The sequence below is a fragment of the Mustela lutreola genome, chromosome 4 (genome assembly GCF_030435805.1).
Source record: "Mustela lutreola isolate mMusLut2 chromosome 4, mMusLut2.pri, whole genome shotgun sequence".
NCBI classification, from domain to species: domain Eukaryota; kingdom Metazoa; phylum Chordata; class Mammalia; order Carnivora; family Mustelidae; genus Mustela; species Mustela lutreola.
Genome location: NC_081293.1, coordinates 184,361,239 through 184,385,540, shown reverse-complemented (window position 1 = coordinate 184,385,540; position 24,302 = coordinate 184,361,239). Strand labels below are relative to the sequence as shown.

The following is a 24,302-nucleotide window of genomic DNA, read 5'->3' as shown; positions in this document are numbered from 1 at the left end:
GTACAGTTATTGGCAACAGAAAGCTTATCAGATGTGAAGTGACAAGGAGATGTAAATGGTGTGGCGAGGTACATACTCAGAGGCATAACTGATTATCAGCACACTACTAAAGCTTCCCCTTCATGGGAGGAAACCAAATTTCCAATTACCAGTAAGACTGGAAATCTTGTTGAAGAATAGTGAACATCTTGTCTTCAGTATTTCCCTTTGAAGGGATAATCCCATGGCTTTCAAGCCTGTAGAAAAATAAGGTGGTTAGAATTTTATAGCATGAGCAAGAAATATTATTTCTTTGGAATATGGAATCTAAGTTACCATTGATTAGAAAAGCGTTGGATGCTTTTGCTGTGCTCTGTAAAGCTTCTTCCCTGACCTTCTCCCAGTGTCTTCTGAGAAGATAAGCAAAAAATTTTCTCAGGCCTCCCTTGGTCTGACCTCCAGGGACTGCCTAGGGGTCGAGGAGAAGCATGCAAGGATCCTGTGTGGGAGCAAAGTAGGAAAGTGATAGCAGAAGGGTTACAGTTTGTGCTTCTCATATCTTGGCAGCCTCTGTTGCTGGCCTTTGGTTTCCTCCCATTAAGAGGAAGCTTTAGTAGTGTGTTGATAATCAGTTATGCCTCTGAGCGGGTATTTGGACACACCATTCATATCCCCTTGTCACTCAACATTCCTATGCATGCTGATAAGCTTTCTTTTGCCAATACCTGCATCCCTTCGGAGCATTCTGGGGGCCAGGCGGGCCGGAAGTGCCCTGGAGTTGACATCTCTGGGAGCAGCCTCAAATTCATGACAGATGGGGAGTTAGTGGCTAAGTCCTCCATCTTTCTCATCCTTCAGGTGAGACAACTCTTGGGTCTGCTCTACACCACTTCCCAGAGTTGCACAGTAGAAGCAAAAATGAGCTCAAGTTCCCCACAGCTATAACCTACTCATGAATTCATCTACTGGCTTCCTTCCCTTCCCTGGCTCATTGTCCCTCACCCCCTACCAATGTTTCCTGAGATCACCTTCCAGATAAACTCTTAGCCTCCGTCCTAGTTTCAGGGACTGTTCTGAAGAGACCCAATGTAGGCTAGCTTAATATCAAGCAAACTCACTAATAAAATACTGGTGTGGACATATTGTTAGTAAATCTTCTGATACTTGAAATGGTTCACATCCAGCATTCCTGAAGACCTAGAATTCATTTCCATTGAGTTTACCAAGCATTAGCCCCAAATAGTATTGTTCGAGAATTCTTCTTAGGAAAAGATTTGGTTTAAGGAATAATCTCAAAACCAGGGAAGTGTGTCTCACATATTTGAGTTCAGATGAAGAGTCAGCTACTTGATTTTTCAAAGTAAATTGGTATAACATATAGTATTGTTTCCCAGCATATTAAGATACTTCTGTGTATAATAGGAGATACCCTCAACACATGGATATTTGGGTTTTACTCACTTTAGCCCATTTTTTGGAAACAAAAATAGAAAGGAAGTGTCATGTTGCTGAAGAAAGTTCGCCAATGCTGGTGTATGTGTAGGCATGAGTGTATATGGACCCAGGAGTCCTCAGCATCCCTAGCTTTCCACTCTCACCTGAAATATTTTGGCAAGGTTGGGTTTATGGATCTGTCATGAGTTAAGTTTGGTAAATAGCTCCACATAATATTTTTATAGGCCAAGAATCAGAAGAGTATCACAAAATTGAAACAGTGTCAGAGTTTTATGGCTCAAGGTGTTAGAAATCTTCTGGCACCAAGGTATGTTTTGCTTCACTATCCATTAAAATATTTCTTCTGAAATCCCAATTCCAAATCCATAAATTCAAGTAGCCTAGCACTCCTCAAAATAATTATCTTGCAGATGTTTTAATATTAATTTCACTGATCCCCTCCAGTGCCATAGGCTTATCTCATGATGCCTTTACAGAAATTCTTGAAGTCAACCTAGAGCAGGGCCAAGAAACCTACTGGTCCGATCACAGATTCTTTAATTCTCCATCTTTTTGCTGATCAATTAACAATGAAAGACTGTACACTTTCCCTAACCAATATCCTTATAAACATCACACCTTTCTTGCCCTCCCTCCCAGCCATTTTTTCTTCTCTGAGGAAACTGGGTCAGGCGTTAGTAAACCTCTGCAATCATGCTTGGGTTTAAGTGCTTCACAGGTACTGCATTTTTATTATTTATTTTACAGTTTGAAGGTTTGTGGCAACCCTGAGTCACACGAGGTCATCGGCACCATTTTCCCAATGTTTGTTCAGTTTGAGGTCTTTGACTTAATATTTTGATAGTCCTTTAGAATATTTCAAACTTTTTCATTATTCTTGTATTTGAATTGCTGTAAACTCGTGATAAAACTTAAACAGATAAGTTGCTCCTTGTGGACGAGCAAAGAAAGTGGTTTCTTACAATGAGATAACCACCTCACACCAGTCAGAATGGCTAAAATTAACAAGTCAGGGAATGACAGATGCTGGCGAGGATGCAGAGAAAGGGAAACCCTCCTACGCTGTTGGTGGGAATGCAAGCTAGTGCAGCCACTCTTGAAAACAGCATGGAGGTTCCTCAAAACGTTGAAAATAGAGCTACCCTACGACCCAGCAATCACACTACTGGGTATTTACCCTAAAGATACAAATATAGTGATCCGAAAGGGCACGTGCACCCGAATGTTTATAGCAGCCATGTCCACAATAGCCAAACTATGGAAAGAACCTTGATGTCCATCAACAGATAAATGGATAAAGATGTGATATATGTACACAATGGAAAACTATGTAGCCATCAAAAGAAATGAAATCTTGCCATTTGTGACAACGTGGATGGAACTAGAGGGTATTATGCTTAGTGAAATAAGTCAATCAGAGAAAGACAATTATCATATGATCTCCCTGATATGAGGAAGTTGAGAGGCAATTCCTATTGGGGCATAGGAAAGGAATAAATGAAACAAGATGATATTGGGAGGGAGACAAACCATAAGAGACTTTTAATCTCACAAAACAAACTGAGGGTTACTGGGGGGAGGAGGGGAGGGAGAGAGTGGTTGGGTTATGGACATTGGGGAGGGTATGTGCTTTGATGAGTGCTGTGAAGTGTAAACCTGGTGATTCACAGACCTGTACCCCTGGGGCTAATAATACATTAAATGTTAATTAAAAAAAAAAAAAAAGAAAGTGGTTTCTTGAGATGGGAATTTACTCCCGATGAAGATGGTGTGAAGACTGTCAAGATGACAACAGAGGATGCAGAATACGACACGCTTAGCTGATAAAGCAACAGCAGGGTTACGGAGGCCTGACTGCCAGTTTTGGAAGAAGTTCTACCAAGGGTAAAATAGCATCAAAGAGCATCGCATGCTACAGAGAAAGCATTTGTAAAAGGAAGAGGCAGTGGCTGTGCTAACTCTGTTGTGTCATTTTAAGAAATCACAACACCCACCCCAGCCTTAAGCAAGCCCCATCCCAACCAGTGAGCAGCCATCAGCACTGAGGCAAGACCCTCCACCATCAAAAAGATGATGACTCACCGAAAGCTCAGTTGGTCATTAGCACTTTTCAGCAATAAAGTATTTTTAATGAAGGTATGTACATATTTTAGACATAAAGCTATTAGTGTACACTTAATAGACAAGTGTAAACATAACTTTTATATGCACCAGGAAACCAAAAAACTCACTTAACTCACATTGTTGAAGTACTCCCTTTATTGGGGTGGTCTGGAACTGAATCTGCAGCATCTGGGGTATGTCTGTATTCTCCTTATTCTTTGATTCTCCCCCAGGTCAGCTCTGTTATCCTCTGCTGTGTTCTTTGCCCTGGGAAGCTGACCTCTATGGACTGTGTCACCCTCTAGCAAGTAGGAGTCACCAGCAGGAGTTCAGAATGTGGGAGGAAAGAGATGCCAGGGCATTTATTCCCTCCCACCCACTGCTTCCCTTTTTGTCTATGGCCTCATCACCAAACTGCGGCTGCCACGGGCCAGTCAGTCCCTCTGGCTTTAGCTAGTTCTCCACCAGGCGCTGATAACAGGGCCGGCTCCTCCTGCTGCTCAGGATGGGGATTGCAACTGCTCCCCACTGTCCCTTGTCTCTGGTTCCTCCCTCCTGGGTTCCTCTAACCCTACCCATATCTCTATAAATAGTTCCTTTACTAAAAACCTCCACATGGGGCACCTAGGTGGCTCAGTCGGTTAAGCATCTGCTTTCGGCTTGGGTCATAATCCCGGGGTCCTGGGACCTAGGCCCACATCGGGCTCCCTGCTCAGTGGGGAGTCGGCTTCTTCCTCTCCCTCTGCACGCACCACCCCTGTCATGCTCGCGTGCTCTCACTCTTTGTGCTGTCTCCCTCTGTCAATCAATAAATAAAATCTTAAAAAAAAAAAAAAAAAAGCCTCTACACTACAAAGGTGAGGGTACTCTGTATTTCTTGCTGAGCTCCTGACTCATAGAGCCTCCTACCTTCAAGTTTCTGGCAGTCCACGACACAGTGATAGATTGAAGGGTCACAATCAGATTGCTCTGAGCATTGACTCAAGCACCTATGCACATAGAGACACCACATTTCTCTGTGAGCAGTCACAATACTCAGTAGGAAACATGATGTCAGAAATCAAAGAAAAAAAGAAGTATTTGTCTGAAGGACACTAGGTCATTTGATCTAGAAGCCCATAGGAAAATACTATATTTGCATCTTTTTTCTTTTTTTTTTTTAAGATTTTATTTGACAGAGAGAGGTCACAAGTAGGTAGAGAGGCAGGCAGAGAGAGAAGGGGGAAGCAGGCTCCCTGCCAAGCAGAGAGCCCGATGTGAGGCCTGATCCCAGGCCTGATCCTGGGCCTGAGCCGAAGACAGAGGTTTAACCCACTGAGCCACCCAGGCGCCCTATATTTGCATCTTTAAGGGTCAAGAATCGGATTTTCTGCGAACTGACATAGAACTCTAGAAAATCTGGCTGTGAAGTCATTGATATTTACCTCAGTGAGCTATCGCCACAAACATTGTGTAACAAACTTTCCCCAGAACTCAGTACATTAAAATAATAATCACTTAATCTCACATAGCTGGAGGTCAGTGGGGAGGCTGCTCTGTATGTCTTCACCCTCTTTAGACCAGAGGCTAGTCAAGACATGCTCTTCTCGTGGTGATAACAGAAGTGCAAGAGGGCGAGCCCAATCACTCAAGCACGTTCATCCGTGTGCCAACTGCCAAAGAACGTCAGTGGCCAAGCCAAAGTAAAGGAGTAGGAGAGGATATTCCTTAGACAGAGGTAAAGGGGAAAAGGGTAATTTATTTTTGACAGTAACCTTCCACAGTGGATAAGCTATAGGAAAGTCATTCAAGTACAGGCTACAGTTTGTTCAATTAAAGGGAGGAAAAAAATTTTTTTTTTTCAGTTTTACTCTCACTCAGAACAAGTGAACTAGAGTGACTTTTCAAAATACCAGGCTAAATTTCTCAGTGTCCAAGAACAGTTTCTTGATACAGAGATGATACTGACCTAGAAACAGCCATGACCTGTTCGTGACTAAACTGCGATTGCCAGACTCTGAGACCTGGTTCCAGCCTTGTTCGTTTATTTTTCTCTGCGAGGTTCAGATTCCCAAAGAATTACTCTCATTCTGCATCCTGACCGTGGAATATGCCTCTTAGTGATTCCACAGCCTGGATTTCCAGAAACTAGGATTCAGAGCACTTACTCCAAGTGGTACCCCAAACCAGTATTTTATCTGCATAGGGTTTCCTCAATGAATAACTGATTTGTGCTCTAACTGAGGTTTATTCCATTTGGAAGGGGTTAAAGGTTAAGAGTTCAATAGTTTTCACCAGTTTAGTACACACTGGTTCTTTCTTGCTAAGAAGGGGGAGAAACATTTCTCTTAAATAGGGTTTAAAAGGAAGAAAAGCCTTGTTATCTGGGTCATCTTTGGGAAGGAAAGAATTGTTTAAAATGGTGACCAGCAAAGACAATAGCTAGAAGACCAACCAGAAATCTCCATTATGCTCTGAGCAGTGTATGGACCCAATGAGTGTCCATAAATGATGGATTGATTTCAAAAGAAGCATTTTGGGATTCTAGGTCTCAAGTGGCAGTAGAGGAATTGAGAGCAGGGAGATAACAGTATGATCTGCAATCATGACAACCCCCCCCTAATCAGATGGTAATGGGACTAGAATTTAAGAATGAATTGATTTGAATAGATAGAGAGGGAAAATGCACCGAGAGGTGGAAAAACAGAGTGTGAGTAAAATTTTGGAGCTATGAATGAACATGAATATGTAGGGGCTAGTGAGAAGAACATCTTGATCAAAATGGGGAAGTGGTCACAAATTAGGTGAGATAGACCGTAGTACCTGCATATCGGGGTCTTCAGGGGCCAAGGAAGTTAAATGGTATATGGCGGATGGTAGCAGCTGTCAGAATTTCTTGGTGGGGAGATATTTTTTTAGTACAAACTTCTCCAGTCGTCACAACAGGCTGGTTCTCATTGTGACTCTTGGCCAGCTTTTGACTTGGAGATAGTAATGGCCATGGCAGATGAAAGAGCAGATGATTCATGTGTATTTTGACTCCTTTACAAATTTGATTTTAGTCTGAATCATAGAAGGAGTCTGTAACCTTTTCCCATGGTTTTTTTGTTGGCAGCAACTGTTTGTTCCCATGGGAACATGTACCCTTACCTACTCAGACCTTCCTCTCATACTCTCAGCTCTGTTCACGTATATGTTTTCATCTTTTCTATGGAGCATGTTCACATAAAAGCTTAGAGCACAGTCTATTTTTCTTCTACAACTAAAAATTCCTCCTGGATGTTTTCAGATACATAAAACTCCAGGTATAGAGGCGCCTGGGTGGCTCAGTGGGTTAAAGCCTCTGCCTTTGGCTCAGGTCATGATCCTGGGGTCCTGGGATCGAGCCCCGCATTGGGCTCTCTCTCTGCTTGACGGAGAGCCTACTTCCCTTCCTCTCTCTCTGCCTGCCTCTCTGCCTACTTGTGATCTCTCTCTGTCAAATAAATAAATAATACCTTAAAAACAAACAAACAAACTCCAGGTATAACTCCAAACAAAGCATGATGCAAGGAGACATTTGGGTAAACCAAATGATAACATTGCATTGCACACCAACTGCTGTAAACTCTTGAGCCTTCTGCAGTGGCCAGATGAAGGAAATGTGGCTCAGTGTGCTTCTTCAGTGGTTGATTCTAGAAAGTTTTTTTTTTTTTTTTTAAGATTTTTATTTATTTATTTATTTGACAGAGAGAGATCACAAGTAGGCAGAGAGGCAGGCAGAGAGAGAGAAAGAGGGAAGCAGGCTCCCTGCTGAGCAGAGAGCCCGATGCGGGACTCGATCTCAGGATGCTGAGATCATGACCTGAGCCGAAGGCAGCGGCTTAACCCACTGAGCCACCCACGCACCCCAATTCTAGAAAGTTTTTGCTAAACTCTCCTTCCAAATATGAAGAACCTACCTCCCATGGGTTGAAGAAATTTGCCATCTGTAGGGTAACATTACCCTTTTTATCTGCAGGAGAGAAGTTTCCCTCTGATCATAATGGCAAAGCAGCCAAACTTACCTCCAAAATTCTGCGCTGAACTCTACCCTCATATAGGACATGTTAATTTCTATGTTGCTTTGTTCTTCTGCCAAATGCTAATGGTTTGATATCCAAAATAGATGAAGATAATTAACAGCAGTTGCATATTTTTGAGAAGCTTTGAATTTGGTTATTGCAGATTTTCTAAGATGTTGCTTTCCTTTTTTATACAGAAAGCATTTATTGAGCTGGCTTCTGGACCAAGTGCTGGTGATTCAGCTGTGAATAACACTTCCTCTGGAGTGTTTCAGGTAAGACAAAAATATAAAAAATAAGCTGTAATGAACTTTAATAAGTCCTTGAACAGAGGTACACAAATTCTATGGGAGCGTAGAGGAAAACAGAATTGATTCTGTGGTTCTAGGGAGGCCTTCCCAGAGCAGAAGGCATTTGGGCAGGTCCTCAAGGAGAGGCAGGAGCTCCCTAAGTGGAGTGAGAGCACTTAAAGTAGAGAACAGAATGACTAAAAGCTCTGATACATCCAAGTGCGGTGCAAGTTCTTATTTCTTTTCATTCCAGATGAGACAAATCAGGAATCCAGGGAGAGACCCGTGTCAAGGAGGCTGCTCTCTCCAAGGGAAGACTTCTCTTCTCAGACCTGCTACAAACAGAAATTTCAGGACTGCAGAAGCAGGGTAGGACTTCCTGGGGAGCAAGATCCTTGCAAACACTTTCATGGAGATGAGACAGTGGACTCAGAGTCTGCAGGCTTTCCAGATTGTCAGGAAACGTGATTTCTGGAGGAGGAGCCATAGTCTTGTAAAGGGAAACTAAAGGAAACACCCCCAAGGTTTTAGGAAATGAAAGTGGATCCAGCCTCCTTCCCTAGTCCCGAGAATGCTTCATTATTATTTTCCTGACCTTGCACTTTGCACTTTATCAAAATATGAGTTCACTCTCTGCATCAGTTTCTTATAGCTGCCGTAACAAATCACCACATGCCTGGTGGTTTAACACAATAGAAATCTGTCTTCTCTCAGTTCAGGAGGCCAGATGTCTGAAATCAAGGGGACAGCAGGGTTGGTTTCCTCTGGAGACGCTGGGGGACACTATTCTGTGGCTCTCTCCTCACTTCTGGTGGTTTCCAGCCATCCTTGGCTCATGTAGATGCTGCATGCCAGTATCAGTCTCCAAATTCACATTGTCCTCTGCCTCTCTATGTGTCTCCAATATTCCTCTCCCCTCTCTTGGAAGGATACCAGTCCTAGATCTGGGGCTACCCAAAACCCACGATGATCTCATCTCAAGCTCCTTAATTACATCTGCAAAGATCCTGTTTTCTTTCTTTCTTTCTCTCTCTCTCTCTCTTCTTTCTTTCTTTCTTTCTTTCAGATCCTGTCTTCAAACAAGGTCACATTCACAGTCTCCAGGAGTTAGAACTTGGATGTATTTTGGGGGAGGCATGATATTCAACCCCCTGTGCCCTCCCTTCCATTGCCCACATCTGGAGGCTTTATGCCATCGGTGTCTTCTGAGCACTGGTAAATGCGCTGTTTGACCTTCTTCGGAAACTAGACACTGGGACAGAAAGACACAGTATCTTAACTCTTCCTGGGCCAGGGGTAAAACGAAAGTCCAGAATATCCAGCTCCAGGTCTCAAGAGTTTTCTTAGTAGAATCTTTGACCAGAGGCTCATCAAAGACGTGAGCCTTACCTACAAAGTAGTTAAGACATTTTTATAGAAGAAGGTGGGGCTACTTCAAACACACCTTTCTCGCTTTTTACAATCCCTCTGGTCGTACTATACTCAGCCTCTTGTAAACTGGAATAAATTATTCACAGCTCTCCCAGTTAAATGGATGCTGTGTTCGGACTTCTTCCTGGCTAGCAGCAGAGCTCACCAGAGTCAAGAAGCCCAGAGAGGAAGTCCAGCTCCCAGCATTTACCGAGGGTAACAAGGTTAAACTGTCCTCTGAGCTATTCCTAATGCTGAATGACTATTTCACACCTCTCTCCTCAATATTCAACTACTTCTCCTCAGTCCTCAAATGTTAGCAGATGTCCTTGCTTCTGTGAAAAATACTGTGATTCAGAAATGAATTTCCACACACTCCACCACCTATCCACATCTACGGCCCTACCCTCTGCCTTTCAAAACTCTGCTACCGTCGATGAGTATCTGTGCTCCTAAGAGAGCTATGTTTAGCTGTGTCCAGATTCCATTCCCTCTTGTGTACCAAGGATATCACTTCTATGACTTTCTGTCTCTTTCCTTCATTATCAGCTTTTCCCTCTTGCCTGGATTAGTCTTATCAACAAACAAACATGCTGGAATATTTCCCATCTTAAACATGCACGTACATGTACACACACACACACAGACACACAGACACACACCCACCCCTCTCTTTTGGTTCTCACATCCCCCTCTGGCTAGCATACAACTTCTCTACTCCAAACTCTGTTTAAAAAGTTGTCTATACAGGCTATCTCTGATTTCTCTTTTCTGATGAACTCACTCCCTATCTTGAACCCCAGCTACAAAATTGATCCCCTCAAGGTCTTCATTGACCTCCAAGTTGCTAAATCCAATGGCCCTTCCTCAGTCCTCACTTCCATGAGCTTTCTTGTAGCATTTGATAATTAATCTCTTCCAGCTGCTAGGAGTACTTTCTGAACTTGGCTTTTGGGTCTCCACTCTCTCTTTTTCACAGGCCTCTCCTCAGTCTCCTTTGTTGGTTCCTTCTCGTTTTCTTGACCTCTGAATGATGGAACACTATAGAGCTTCAGTGACCAGACGCCTTCTCTCTCTAATCTCACCCAGTCTTGGGGAGATGTTAGATCGTCTCATGCTGTTGGGGGGCGGGGTCCCACCTTTATCCTTCAAGACCTCTGCACACTGAGGGCTGCTTACTGGGAACCTCACTTCTGCCCTTCTTCCCTGGGGCCTTTTATTGTCCGTGGAATACTGGACAGTACTGGAAGTACTGGACTGTCCTGTGGAGAACCTGGACATGCTGGAGAGTTCATGTTCCTCAGAACAAGCCCACAATCAAAGATAGATGGCAATCTGGTGGATAAACAACTTAGCTTTCTGATCCCCCAGGATACCTTGAGGCCTATTCTACACTCTTTCCCAGAATTCCACAATGGGGATGAATTTCAATTGCCGACGAGGATAACTTACTTCATAATGCACCTATTATTGACTTCCTTCCTCTTCTGGTCTCACTTCTTCTCTTCTGGGCAATAATTCCTGGACTTGCCTCCCAGATAAACTGGTTGAACTCAAATTCTTGTGTTTTTTTTTCCACTTTCTTTTTTTTTAAATTTTAATTTTTAAAAATTTTTTTTCAGTGTACCAGAATTCATTGTTTATGCACCACACCCAGTGCTCCATGCAATACATGCCCTCCATAATACCCACCACCAGGCTCCCCCAACTTCCCACCCCCTGGCCCTTCAAAACCCTCAGATTGTTTTTCAGAGTTCATAGTCTCTCGTGGTTCATCTCCTGCTCCAATTTCCCTCAACTCCCTTCTCCTCTCCATCTCCCCATGTCCTCCGTGTTATTTCTTATGCTCCACAAATAAGTGAAACCATATGAAGATTGACTCTTTCTGCTTCACTTATTTCACTCAGCATAATCTCTTCCAGTCCCATCCATGTTGATACAAAAGTTGGGTATTCATCCGTTCTGATGGAGGCACAATACTCCGTAGTGTATATGGGCCACATCTTCCTTATCCATTTGTCCGTTGAAGGGCATCTTGGCTCTTTCCACAGTTTGGCAACCGTGGCCATTGCTGCTATGAACATTGGGGTACAGATGGCCCTTCTTTTCACTACATTTGTATCTTTGGGGTAAATACCCAGTATGCACTCAAATTCTTACCAGAGTCTGCTTCTAGAGGAACCCAAATGAAGACAAATACTATTTTCATGCCAGTAATTCCCATATTTATATCATTCACCCCAACCTCCCCCAAATTCCGGAAACATATATCCAATGGCCTTTCCTCACAGCTCTATATGGAGATCCAGTCTCCATTTCAAACTTCATGTTACCACTGGTGAACTCCCGATTTTCCCTCCAAACAGCACTTCTCCAGTTGAAGTCATTTTTGACTTCACTCTTTTCTTTCACACCCACATATCACCCAACAACATAAAAATCTGTTGGTTTTACACTCAACAGATATACAAAATCCTACCTCTCCTCATCTATCTCTTGGGCCCTCACTCAAGCTACGTTGCAGAGATTATTAAGATAACTTCCCAACTGTTCTCTCTCTTCATCTCTTGCTCCATTAAAGTATATTTTCCTCACAGCAGCCACAAGGATCCTTCAAAGCCATTGTCACATCATGTTACTCCTTTGCTCAAAACTCATCAATGATTTCATCTCAGAGGCAAAAGGGAAGTCCATAGCATGGCAAATAAAGTATCATCTGGTCTGCTGCCTGTCTTAACTTTTGATCTCTTCTCCCACCATTCTCTTGCTCATTCTTCCATTGTAGGATCATTAGCAATATGTTCTTCTTAATATACTAAGAGTGTTACCACCTAGGATCTTTGCACTTCCTCCTGCAACCTAGAATATTCTTTGGGTTTGTTTTGTTTTGTTTTGTTTAGAACATTCTTATTCCAGATATCTACATGATTTGCCTCTTCATACTTCAAAGTCCTTACTGAAATGTCGTCTTATTTAGAAGGACTTTGTTGGGCATGAACCTGCATGTTCTCTGATCATTCCCTTGCCCAACTTTGTTTTCTTCTACAGGCTGCTTTCCTCAGACTCCTACGTCAGCTGGCTTCTGGTTGGGTTCAGTCAGTGGGAGTGCCAAGAAAAGACTGGAGAGTGGGAGGGTGGAAGGGGAGGCGGGGTATTTTGTCCTATCTCAGGCTGCATCTCCAGGCGGCAGTGAATTTGCCCCATGGCTCTAGTCCCTCTTGAAATAGCTCCCAGGCAACTCTAGCCTTTGAGATCTGATAATTCCATATATTTCCTTTGTTCCTTCAGCCTAGGAATGCTAGTGGCTTCCAGCCATTGCTGATTTCCAGATTTCTCTAATGTTAATTATTTGGCTTCTCAGGTCTTCCAGTACCCAAGTCTTTCCAATAAATTCCTCTCTTTTTATTCTTCAGACCTATTTCTGTTGTATTCACTGGATTCTGACTGGACAACTTATATCAGTTTCAGTCCCAGAAGGAAATTTGTAATTTGAGGAGAGCTTAATAAAAGGACTGTTTACATAAGTGTTGGTTTGGTTTTGGAAAAACAACAAGGGATGGTATAGTCACTCTGGGCCAGTAACAGCTGGGTGCCATTACTCACAACTTGCAGGCTTAAGGGGGCAAGTCAGGGCTTCTCAACCTCAGCACTATCAACATTTTTGGCCAGATAATTCTATGTGATTGGGGGAGGGTTATCCTGCACATTTTAAGGATGCATAGCATCATCTCTGTCCTCTGCCCACTAGATGCCAGTAGCATTCCCCTCAATGAGACAACCCAAATTGCCTCCACACATCCACAAATGTCCCTTGGAGTAAAGAATCACCCCAATTCTTGCCACTAGGGAAGGACGGTTCCTAGAATCCCAAGAGAGTCAAGTGTGGTGAGATGGCCATCCAATTAGACAAACCTTCAGTAGAAAGACATAGCCATACCATTGTAATACAGTAAGAAAGGAGTCAGAAGAAGAAATACCCCAAATCTACTCTCTTCTTTCCCTCTGATCTCTTGCCAATGCTCCCACTAGCCGAATCCAAGTGAAAGCCAAGTGTAAAAGAGCATACTGTGTAGTCCATACACGTTAGCCTCCTATGACAGATAATGGAGGGGGAGAAGGGTGGGGAACAGATCTAGGGAAGCAAATGGAAGGTACCTAGCATACTACCCCATGTGATAACATTCCTGCCTCCTGGTAAACACCCCCTGCATCCTGCCCTTCTCCAAAGTGTTTTCTGTAACACTTACCACCATTTGACATGCTATATATGTCCTTATTTGTTCTCTGCCTCATGCTCAGAGCCTGGTGCATTGTAGATGTTCAGAAATATTTGTCAAAGGAATGAATGATGAAATCCAACAGGAGAGAATATACTGGATTTGCAGTAAAATCTTACTCTGGAAACAAAGTACAAATCACAGGGCTAAAAGAAAATATTTTACTTTCAGAATGGTTCTTCATAGCAAGTTTATCAGTCACTTTTCCAAAGAAACAGAAATAACAGGATGTATGTGTATAAAGAGAGATTTATTTTAAGGAATTGGCTTACATGATTGTGGAGGCTTGGCAAGTCAAAAATCTGATGGAGTGGGGACTCAGCGAAGAGGTATAGTTTGAGTTCTTGCTGGGGCTAGTCTTTCCCTATAAGGGCTTCAGCTGATTGAATGAGACCCATCCACTTTGTGAAGGGTTGTATGCTTTACTCATAGTCTGCTAATTTAAATGTTTATCATATCCAGGGCGCCTGGGTGCTCAGTGGGTTAAAGCCTCGCTTTCGGCTCAGGTCATGATCTCAGGGTCCTGGGATCGAGCCCCCCCCCCCCAATCTGGTCTCTCTGCTCAGTGGGGAGCCTGCTCCCCCTCCCCCGCCTGCTGCTCTGCCTACTTGTGATCTTTCTCTCTGTCAAATACATAATAAAATCTTTAAAAAATAAATAAATAAATGTTAATCATATCCAAAAAATAGTTTCACAGAAACCTCTAGGATAATGTTTGACTAAATATTTGGGCACTGTGGCCCAGCTGAATTGATACATAAAATTAACCATCACAGCAAGATTATAGTATATTAAATTACATTTGTAATTTGTATTAGGGATTTGTTAGGGATTTGTATTAGGGATTTATAGTCTAAAGAAGGTAGGCTGGGATCTGCAATCCTAACCCTTTTTAATAAAGTGAAAAAGATTAATACAGTGAACTGCAACTGTTAACTTAATTATGAAGACAGGTTTATCCTTAGACAATCCTATCCCACATTTTTAGCATTTATTTGATAAAAGACTTCAAAGCCAAATGTATCTAATGATAAAATCAGAATCCAAAAACAATTTGTCTAGATGGCATGATAAATATCAAGAAAAAGAGGTTTAGTAAGGATTCCAATAAGGTCCTAAATTAGGGTGGGATATGGATTCCTCATATTATAGACATTCTGAATTTAACAAGTTTCTGAAGTATGATTTAAAGTAGCATATAATTACAAATATATGGAAATCAAACAACACACTCTTAAACAACCAATGGGTTAACTAAGGAATTGCAACAGAAATTAGTAAATACTTTGGGATGAGTGAAAGTGAAAACACAGCATACTAAAACCAGTGGGATGCAGAGAAGGCAGTGATCAGAGGGAAATTTATAGCAGTAAAGAGTTACATTAAAAAGGAAGAAAGTGGTTGCATGGGTGGCTCAATCAGCTAAGCACTGACTCTTGGTTTCAGCTCAGGTCATGATCTCCGGGTCATGAGACTGAGCCCTGCCTTGAGCTCTGTACTCATCATGGAGTCTGCTTGAGATTCCCTCTCCCTCCCCCTCTGTCCCTCACCCTGTTCATCAGTGCTCTCTCTCTCTCTAAAATAAATGAATAAATAAATAAATAAGGTCTCAAACCAATGACCCAACTTTATGCCTTAGAAAAAGGCAAGCAAACTTAACTCAAAGCTAGCAAAAGGAAAGGACTAATAAAGATTAGAGCAATAATAAATGAAACAGACAATAAAAAACTGTAAAGAAGACCAGTGAAGATAAAAGTTGTTCCTTGAGGGACTCCTAGTTGGCTCAATCAGTTAAGCTTTGACTCCTGATTTCGGCTTGGGTCAGGATCTCAGGGTTGTGAGATTGAGCCCTGAGTGCAGCTCTGAGCTCAGCACGGAGTCTGCTTCGGATTCTCTCTCTTCTCTGCCTCAGCTCCTCCCCTACTTGTGTGAGCCCTCTCTCATTGTCTCTCTGTCTTTCAAATAAATAAAGATCTAGGACAGGAGAGTTAATGTGCCAAAGGCTAGAATCTAGGAGAAACGAACCCAGTGGGATGGAATTTAACTCACATGAGAGGTCCTTTACTTAGGTCTATAAAAACGAACAACTGTCCAAGACCTGGGTGGGGTTGAGATGGCTGAATAGCATCACCCAGGGAAAAAGAAAAGACTCTGGTTTCTGTTGGCTGGAAGCTAAATATGAGTCAACAGCAAGTCATTGCTTCCTAACAAAACAACAAAAAAACAAAACCCAAAGGAAATCTTAACCTAGAAAAACAGAATTTTAGTATTTGGGCCAAGGTAAAGGAATACTTTTATTTTTCCTTCCCTTGTCAGCCTGTACCTGGGAAACAGAATACTCTGCCTGGTATCATATTGTCAAGGGGCAGCATCAAAGCACAGGCGTCCAGAAGAAGGGGCTGGGATGGTGCAAGCCCAAAATAATCTCCTATGAAAAATGTCTGCAGGAATGGGGAGTATAACTGATGAGGGATGTAATATGTTTTCAACTGCCTGGGCGGGGGACAGAGGTTCAAGATGTGTTTCTAGCACTTTAGGAGTGTTCTAAGAACGCTCTTCCCTTTGAAGATCAAGTGAGGGGAAAGCATAAGCTTGTTCACATAAATACAGAATACTGATATTGGACTCCAGTGTCCACCTTGAAAACGAAGTGAAAGCGATCAACTTCAGAGGGAAAAGGCCCTTTGCTCATCGGGTCCAACACAGTTGTACACCATTCTCTTTCTGTATTCAGACCAGGACCAGACTAGAGCGAGGCAGTACCTGGGCTTCAAGGAAAGAGAGATTCACTGGAGGGGTTCTTCTTCTACTTCAGCTACTTCTGGCTGGTAGGCAGAATGAGAACTCCAGAGCTCTCCCTATTCTCTGGATCACTGCCATGGAGCAGTCTGGGGTAGCTGGCCCCAGTCACTGCTCTGACTCGGCATGTCCCGGCCCTTGAGCTCCTTAGCAGAGTCTTAGTCTCACCTACTCTATCTTCAGGTATAGTTTACAAACAAGGACCTGAAGATCCCAAGTAATGATTTGAAAAATACTAAGGAGAATACTAGAATTCCAATTAGGCACTCCTGTGCCTCCCTCTGACATAGAAATAGTGCTCCCTGGAGCCCAGTACTTTCAGCATAGAAATGAAACGTGTTTTTCAATCTTTGTTTTCTATGATGTCTCCACATGGGTTCTTTGTTTCATCTAAATTGAATTTCTCATCCCTGGGATCACTCTGCCATGCCTTTTCCTATTGTTCTCTCTCCCTGGAAGGATTTCTTTCCCTATGCCTTTCAAAATCATACTCAGGACTTCAGACTCCTTTTAAATATCAGCTCCTTCATGAAAGCTTCTTTGATCTGCAACCACTGCACTATGGGTGAGAAGTCACCATCATTGAGCTCAATTGCAAATAACTAAGACTTTTTTAGGGCACCTATGGTGCTACTTCCCAGTCTCTGAGACCAGTTCACATTATTATGGCATGCAGATTTTACTTATTTTGTTCCCTATGATTTTTTTCATTTTTTTATTGATTTTTTAAAAGATTTTCTTATTTATTTGAGAGAGATAGAGAGCATAGAGGGTGAGTGAGAGGAAAAAGCAGACTCCCGCTGAGCAGGGAGCCCAATGTGGGGCTTGATCCCAGTATCCTGAGATCATGACCTGAGCCAAAGGCAGGTGCTTAACTGACTGAGCCACCCAGGTGCACCAAAATATCTCTTCAGTAAGGGTTGTAAAAAATGATTAACTATAGTGAATGAGGTAGAGATTCTGGAAATTCCTTGGCTGAGAAAAGTGTGAAAGGCTCAGGGAGGTGGGCGTGTTAGAAGTGACTTACCGTGTGACACCATGAAATCAGAAGATGACAGTGCTTCTCTCAGGAAAACCCAGAGGACACTCTTCACTCAGCTAGAAAGGAATGCTTTGGAAGGGAGACACCATCATCTTGACAAACTCAATATTGTCTGTTTCTGTAGGCCAGGGTTGACAGACAGTAAGAGATATGCAGGGAAAATGGGCTCCCTGGTTTGAAAGGGGGATGATAGGGTTCTGGAATAGCAGAAGCTAGCCAATAGCACAAAACTGTCAGAGTGAAGGCAGGATTGGTGGAATTAATCAGCTGTGTTAATTGCTGTAATAAGCCAGGCAGATGCAATTACCCTAATGGGCAACAGTGACAGCCTGGAAGAGCCGACCCTCGGGAATTTGTGGCAAAAACCAATAAGCCGTGGTAACCTAGGAGCAGTATGTAGGCAGACAGTGAGGGTATTGCTTGATTTCTATATCCCCCCCAAAACTTGTCAGTTGTTCCCCTCAATGGAAAGTCATGGTCTCCTGTCTAGCTTCAAAAGTTCAGACAGTTTTCAGTCTCAGCATCCATTGTCCCCTTGAGGAAGGGCTCTGAAGCACCATAGCAAGTGGTTACAGTACAGAAGGATTAAAAATCCTTCCTCCAAGGAGTCTACAGACATTCACCCAATTAAAAACACAATTGGGAAAGTGAATACTCAGGTTATTTTGAGGCTATGGATAGGCTGACATGGAGCCAAGTGGCCCCAAATAGCATCATCATCCTTACTCAAGAGGGATGTTTAGAGGCCAAGTGATAGATGGAGTCCAAGCCCAAGTCAGAGGGCCATAGTATTCTTAGTAAATGGAAGATGGTCACATTGGTTCTCTGTGGAGTTAAGTCTTCATGGTAGGAAAGGCTAAGTGGAAATCCCTAAAAGTCCTCCCTGATCCCTATCCCTAGGCAAAGGTAGTAAGTTGAAAACAACAGAGAATCCTGCAGTGATTTATGTCACCCTCAGCTACTCAAAGGGTGAAGAAGGGATGCTCTTCATGATGACCATTCAATTAATCGGTCTGGTCCTTGCTGAAAATATGTAGCTCATGGACAGATGGACCTTGGTTATCTCGACATTCTGGTTACTGGTCTACCACACTGATGACACCATGCCAAGTAGGGCCTGGTAGCAGAACGTGGCTAGAACTTTGAACGTCTAAGGAAGAGATGATGAGAAATAAACCCTAAAATGATTCAGGAACCTGACACATCTGTGGAATTTTTTAGAGGTACGGCAATCTAGACTAGGGGTCAGCAAACTATGGCCTGTGGGTCTAGTCTGGCCCACTGCCTGTTTTTATATGTTCTGCAAATTAAGAAAGGTTTTACATTTTTAAATGGTTGAAAAAAATCAAAAGAAGAATTGTATTTTGTGACATGTGAAAAATACTTGAAATTAAAGATTAGTGTCTATTTTGTTGTTGTTGTTTTATTACAAGACAGCCACACTCATCCATTTATGTATTATCTGTGGCCACATTCAAGTGTTAACAATAGAGAAGTTGCCACAGAGAATGCATGTGGAACTCTCACACTTTCTACTGCTGCTCAGGGTGTCATAACTCACTCAAAACAATGTCAAGAGTGTTAAGCGTATTGTTGTACCATAATGTTTAATCTACTTTAATTTAATTTTACCTTATTTTTTAGTACCAATGCATATCCTTCATGTCAAAACAAGAAAAGTGGACTCTAAATGTTGTACTTTCTAGTCACTGTGAAGTGTGGCTTATTTTTTATTGAATTATATTCATTATGTAATGACACAATAACTGTGCTCAAACAACACAATATATGTCCGCATTACCAGATTAAGCAGCCATTACAATATTCCCAGTTCACAGAAAAGTAATAGTCAATAATATTATGAAATTTAAAATGGCATATCTTATTATAGCAGGACTTCTTCCCAAGAATTAAAAATGGAAATGAGACTGCAATCCAATGTTTCACGTGGCCCATTTCATAGCAAGCAAGGAAAGCCATTGACCATGAGTAAATGAATTAAATGGTGTTAGGCTGCAGAAGCTGAAAAAATGTGTCCAGAGAAAATAAACTTGTTTAAGACAACAAGTCTTTTGGTAATAACAGTAGATCCAAGTACTGAAGACATCAAGAACAACATCAACAGTTAAAAGAAACAAATGAACAAAACCCCAAAACATCAAGGCGAATCATTCTGAGTATTTTCTCTTGTATCTTGATGAGTTACCAGATGCCACTGATAGTGTTCAGTTACTATTGTTTATTGAAATGTGAATGCCACGTCTAAAGTGACTGGAGACTTGGCTCCTGTGAATAGTCTGTGTAGAACAGGGACAAGTTGAGAAAATCCAACCTGAGGTGGAATCTGCTAAGATGTTCTAACAACGTCTAGTGCTAAGAACCTCTGTGGCACAGAAAAAGGGCTTAATTGGACAAATTTTCACAAAACTTGTGGGGAAAAATGCTAAAGCCCGTGATTATTTATTGTCTTCTTAATCAGCAGATGCTTTGCCGAAAATATTTGAATCTTCGTGTTATTGAACCCGGAGTGTCAAAAATGACTACTCTGGTGGACTTACGCTTATCTTCAGTCTATGCGTTTTTGTCAGAAATAGAAGCAAAATATCTATGCATTTTGTCAGAAATAGAAGCAGAATATTCTGACCTGGTGGCTTAGAGGTAAAGTTTAATTGTGGTTCTTTTTTTTTTTCTTTTTTTCCTTTTTGTTTTTTAAGCTAAAGACAGAAATTGAGGTTTTTTTCTGAGCAAGAGCTACCTTCAACCACTACTATTTAACACTGAGTGAAACATGGAAATTTTTTGCTAATTTTTAAATGTGATGTGGTATTAAGAATTCTTATCTTTTAGAGATATATACTAATGTGTTTATAGATGAGAGGGACTGCTGATAGTATTTGCTTCAAAATAATCAGGGGGAGGTACAGAGAGCAAGGGGGACCAGATGAAATAATATTGGTCATGAAATGATGAAGGCTGAGTGATCTGTACATTATATTCAAGATACTATTCTCCCTAATTTTGTAAAAGTTTGAAATTTTTCCATAGTTAAGAAGTTAGAGAAAAGAAATGATCTCTGTTACTACAACTGACGAAGAAGCCACCTGGTAGATATAGTGGCTTGCAAAGATGTCATAAGAATCAAAGGTAACCAGAGTTCATTCATCAAGGTATTCAAAGCACTGACAGTATTTAGCCCTTCAGGCACTGGGCTCCCAGAGACCCACTGCAAGCTGGGGCTCTAGAGCTCATGAGCCCCATGGGAGAATCAGAGGGTCAGCAGGAATGAGTCAAGCATAGCATTTGGGTGAGCTCTCAGTTGGGAGAAATGTAGACTCCACTTGGTAAGGAATGAAAAGAATGTCTAGAAATCCCTCTTTAGGGAGTGGAGAAGGGCAGCCCTCTGGGTTAGCCAAAGTCCCTGCCAACCCAGGACAGTGTGACTAAAAGCCAGATTCCCTAGTAAGCAGACATGCAGGATTTCCAGACTTCCTTGGACAAACATGGAAAAGTGGAGTAATTAACTTTCAAGAACTTTTACAAACCCAGAAGGGAGGGAAAGCTGATGGAGTTGGGAGGCTCAGAAACTTGCCTGAGATCAAAGCAAGCCAAGTTGCCTGAAGCAAGGGCTCTTCTTCTTTCACAGGCCACACGTTCCTTTAAGGGCTAAATTAAAAAGAGAGAGAGAAAATAAACGAGTGTTTACAAAGTATATTTTTGCATTTGATTTCAGGGGCTCCCCAAAACCTGGGATCCATGAACTCCAGATTAAGAATCCCTCGAGGAAAATCTTGTTTACCGCAAGTTTACAGTGGAGAACAAATGTCAGGGAAAGTAAGAAGAGAATTGCTGAACATAGTATATCCACTTCAGGCCATGAGCGCACAGCAACACCCAGGATGTTTTCCTGCCCTAGGAAGATATACATGAAGCTGGAAAGTACCAGGTATGGGGACCTCTGTCTAGTGGAGATACGTTGGTACAGCCACTGGAAGGTTGAAAATAGCCGCTTGGCTCCAGAAAGCCAAATATTTGAAAGGATATCATATCTAAAAGGATAGGCCAACCAGTTCACAGTCGAAACCCCTTCCATCATCTGCGATCACCATTAGCAGTGTTTCAACGTTCAAATCCATTCCAACAACATTTTATAAACAATGTGTCTGGAAGTGTGGGAGATGAAAAATGTCACTGAGACACGGACTCTGACACAGGGATGGTCATCTCTGAGTGGAGAATACAAATGGCCCTTGCAACAACCTGGCCCTCAATTCTTTGACCTTCAACTTAAATGTCTTTCTTCAAGACTCTTTCAGTTGCACACAACCTTAGCCACTCCTTTGGTATTATCCTCACATGATATTCCTTCATCATCAAGATTTCAAACTCTAAAATTCTCTGAGACCACAAACTCTCATTCTTCTGTCATTCTCATACCAATTAATTTTTTTTTTCTTTACTCTCAGCATGAACTCCAGACTCCTTGAATATTCATATCCAAGCATTCAACTGCCTTGATTTCACTTGCCTCTTTCCTAGCCTGGATACCCTGGACACGCGAAGTGACCCAGGACCACTAGGTGGCAGCAGTGTCTCAACTAAACTGTCCACCAGGGTGGGCACGAAGATCATTGGTATTAATAACAGGAGCCTCGAGTTTGAAGGGGCAGGGCAAAAATGGAATTAAACAAAAGATAGAGAATACAAGGAGATCAGTCAGCTGGGGAAAGGTCTTGAGCCCCCACATAAGTGTAAACCAGAGAAATGGCTTGGTCTTAGCAATGGGAGGTGGCAGTCACTCCCAAGTTCATTGACTAAGCATTCCATACCTAGCCATGTGGATAGTCTTCCCTTGCTTTGAAATATTCACTGCCCAGCTTCCTTTTTAAAAAAAAAAAATTTGTTATTTATTTATTTGTTTGACAGAGAGTGAGAGAGAGCGTGCACAAGCATGGGGAGTGGCAGGGAGAGGGAGAAGCACGCTGAATAGAGACCAACGTGGGGCTCCATCCATCCCAGACCCTGGGATCATGACCTGAGCCAAAGGCAGATGCCCAACCGACTGAGCCACCCAGGCACCACCTCCTGCTTATCTGAAGTACTTTCTATTTAAGGCTTAATTACTTGATGGCAGTAAGCCTCCTGGAATCCTTTGCTCTTAACTGCCTTGTCAGTCCCCAGTGACAAAGTCAGCTCCCTTGTCTCTCTCCTTCTGGGCAGCCAGGTGCTCCTACAGAATGTTGGAAGGGTCTACACATGACTCAACTCTCCGTCCATAATATGTAACCTTCAGTGGGGACCTCAAGGCTGGTCACCATTCTTCTTTACGTCCTTAGTTAACCTCTTGGGGGGCATTGCTCATGGAAACAATTCTAACCCTGCTTCACTCCCTCAGGCTCCCTGGCCACATTTCAGCTCCCCGATCTCACATCCTCCTTTATCTGAAGGACTGAGACCATCCATCCCGTCCTTCCCCCACAGTCCTCCTCCACTGTAGCCAGAGCACAGGACCCACAGAGGCTTCCATGGGACCTTTCTAGAGGTGGCTCAGGAAGATGTCAGAAATGCCACCCTCTTCCATGCAGAGTAATAAAAGGATATCCTGCATCTCATCTCAGAATCAATGTGCTTCTCTGAAAGATACTTTACTGTCTCGGTCATCTCAGGCTGCCACAACAGAACACGACAGCCTGGCTGGCTTAAATATCAGCATTTATATCTCACAGTTCTGGGGCCTGGGAGGTTCCAGATCAAGGTGCCAGCCAATTTGGTCACTGGGGAGCATGTGCCTGGCTTGCAGAGAACCACCTTCTCTTACACCTTTACAAGGGTCTTTTCCTCAGGCATGCACCTCTCTCTTCCTCTTCTCATCAGGCTGCTGATCCCATCAGGAGGACCTAACCCTGTGAACTACCCCAAGCCCCGTCTCCAAACACCCTCACACATGAATTTGGGAGTGCACAAATATTGAGCCCAGTACAGTTATAAATGTTGATGACTGAAGTCTTCCCTAACTCACAGGAGGAAGCCCCGGGTGGCAAGTTGGACAATTCTCATCTGCAAAGATAATGATTGCAAATGCTTTTACTAAAAAATTAACACACAGACATAAAATAGATTCTCTTCTGGTAAATTTCAATTGGGCTTGTTTCCTCTTCAATGATTTCTGATTCATTTATTCAATCATTGAGTTAATAAATACTTACTGACTTGAGCCGAGACTCCTAACCACTGCTTCTGGCCAAATGCAGAAATGTGTTGATGCAGCACTTTTGCAGCAGATAAAGAGTATTTTAAAAGAAGAATCATTCATCCAGAATCTGTCAGAATCACCCTCCAGCACTATGGGAAGAGAGGTATGTCAGTGTGTCAGCTGTGAGCTCAGATGAAACAATAAAGTGCCTTGGGATGAACTTTTTTATTATCATTACTCCTGATATTCAAGTAGCTTTCAAAGGCTTTTGATCTAATGAAAAGATAACGTGTGGACGGAGACATGTTCTAGTCCGCTTGACGGGCACATCTTGTAGAACAGTGATGTCAACGAGAATTCCATCATTTTTATCAGTTTGTTATGAACTAGATTATTCAGGATCATTGCCGCCCCACCCCCATCACTCCTGAGTGAACTAACAAGAATGAATTTTAAAATCTACACTGCCATAGACTTGACCTTGGCCTCAGAATGATCTCACCAGTTTGCTGACTGGCATCCTCTGAAGTTCAGCCTGATCCTCCTGCTCCTGAAGCTTCCACTCTTAACTTAAAGTCATGTCCATGGGCGCCTGGGTGGCTCAGTGGGTTAAGCCGCTGCCTTTGGCTCAGGTCATGATCTCAGGGTCCTGGGATCGAGTCCCGCATCGGGCTCTCTGCTCAGCAGGGAGCCTGCTTCCCTTCCTCTCTCTCTGCCTGCCTCTGCCTACTTGTG

General features: G+C 42.6%; 1 long non-coding RNA gene across 3 annotated transcripts in view; it reads left to right on the top strand.

Moving 5' to 3' along the window:
• LOC131829791 (uncharacterized) overlaps nt 1-22,986 on the top strand; it is a 43,139-nt gene extending 20,153 nt beyond the window's left edge. The window contains exons 3-5 of one of the 3 annotated variants that reach the window (XR_009352998.1): nt 7,757-7,834; nt 8,103-8,218; nt 21,108-22,986. This is a non-coding gene — a long non-coding RNA (uncharacterized LOC131829791). Of the gene's footprint in view, nt 1-7,756; nt 7,835-8,102; nt 12,784-21,107 lie in introns of those variants that run through there. The other 2 variants (XR_009352999.1, XR_009352997.1) reach the window with 2 other exon arrangements.
• Nucleotides 22,987-24,302: the final 1,316 nt, after the last annotated feature.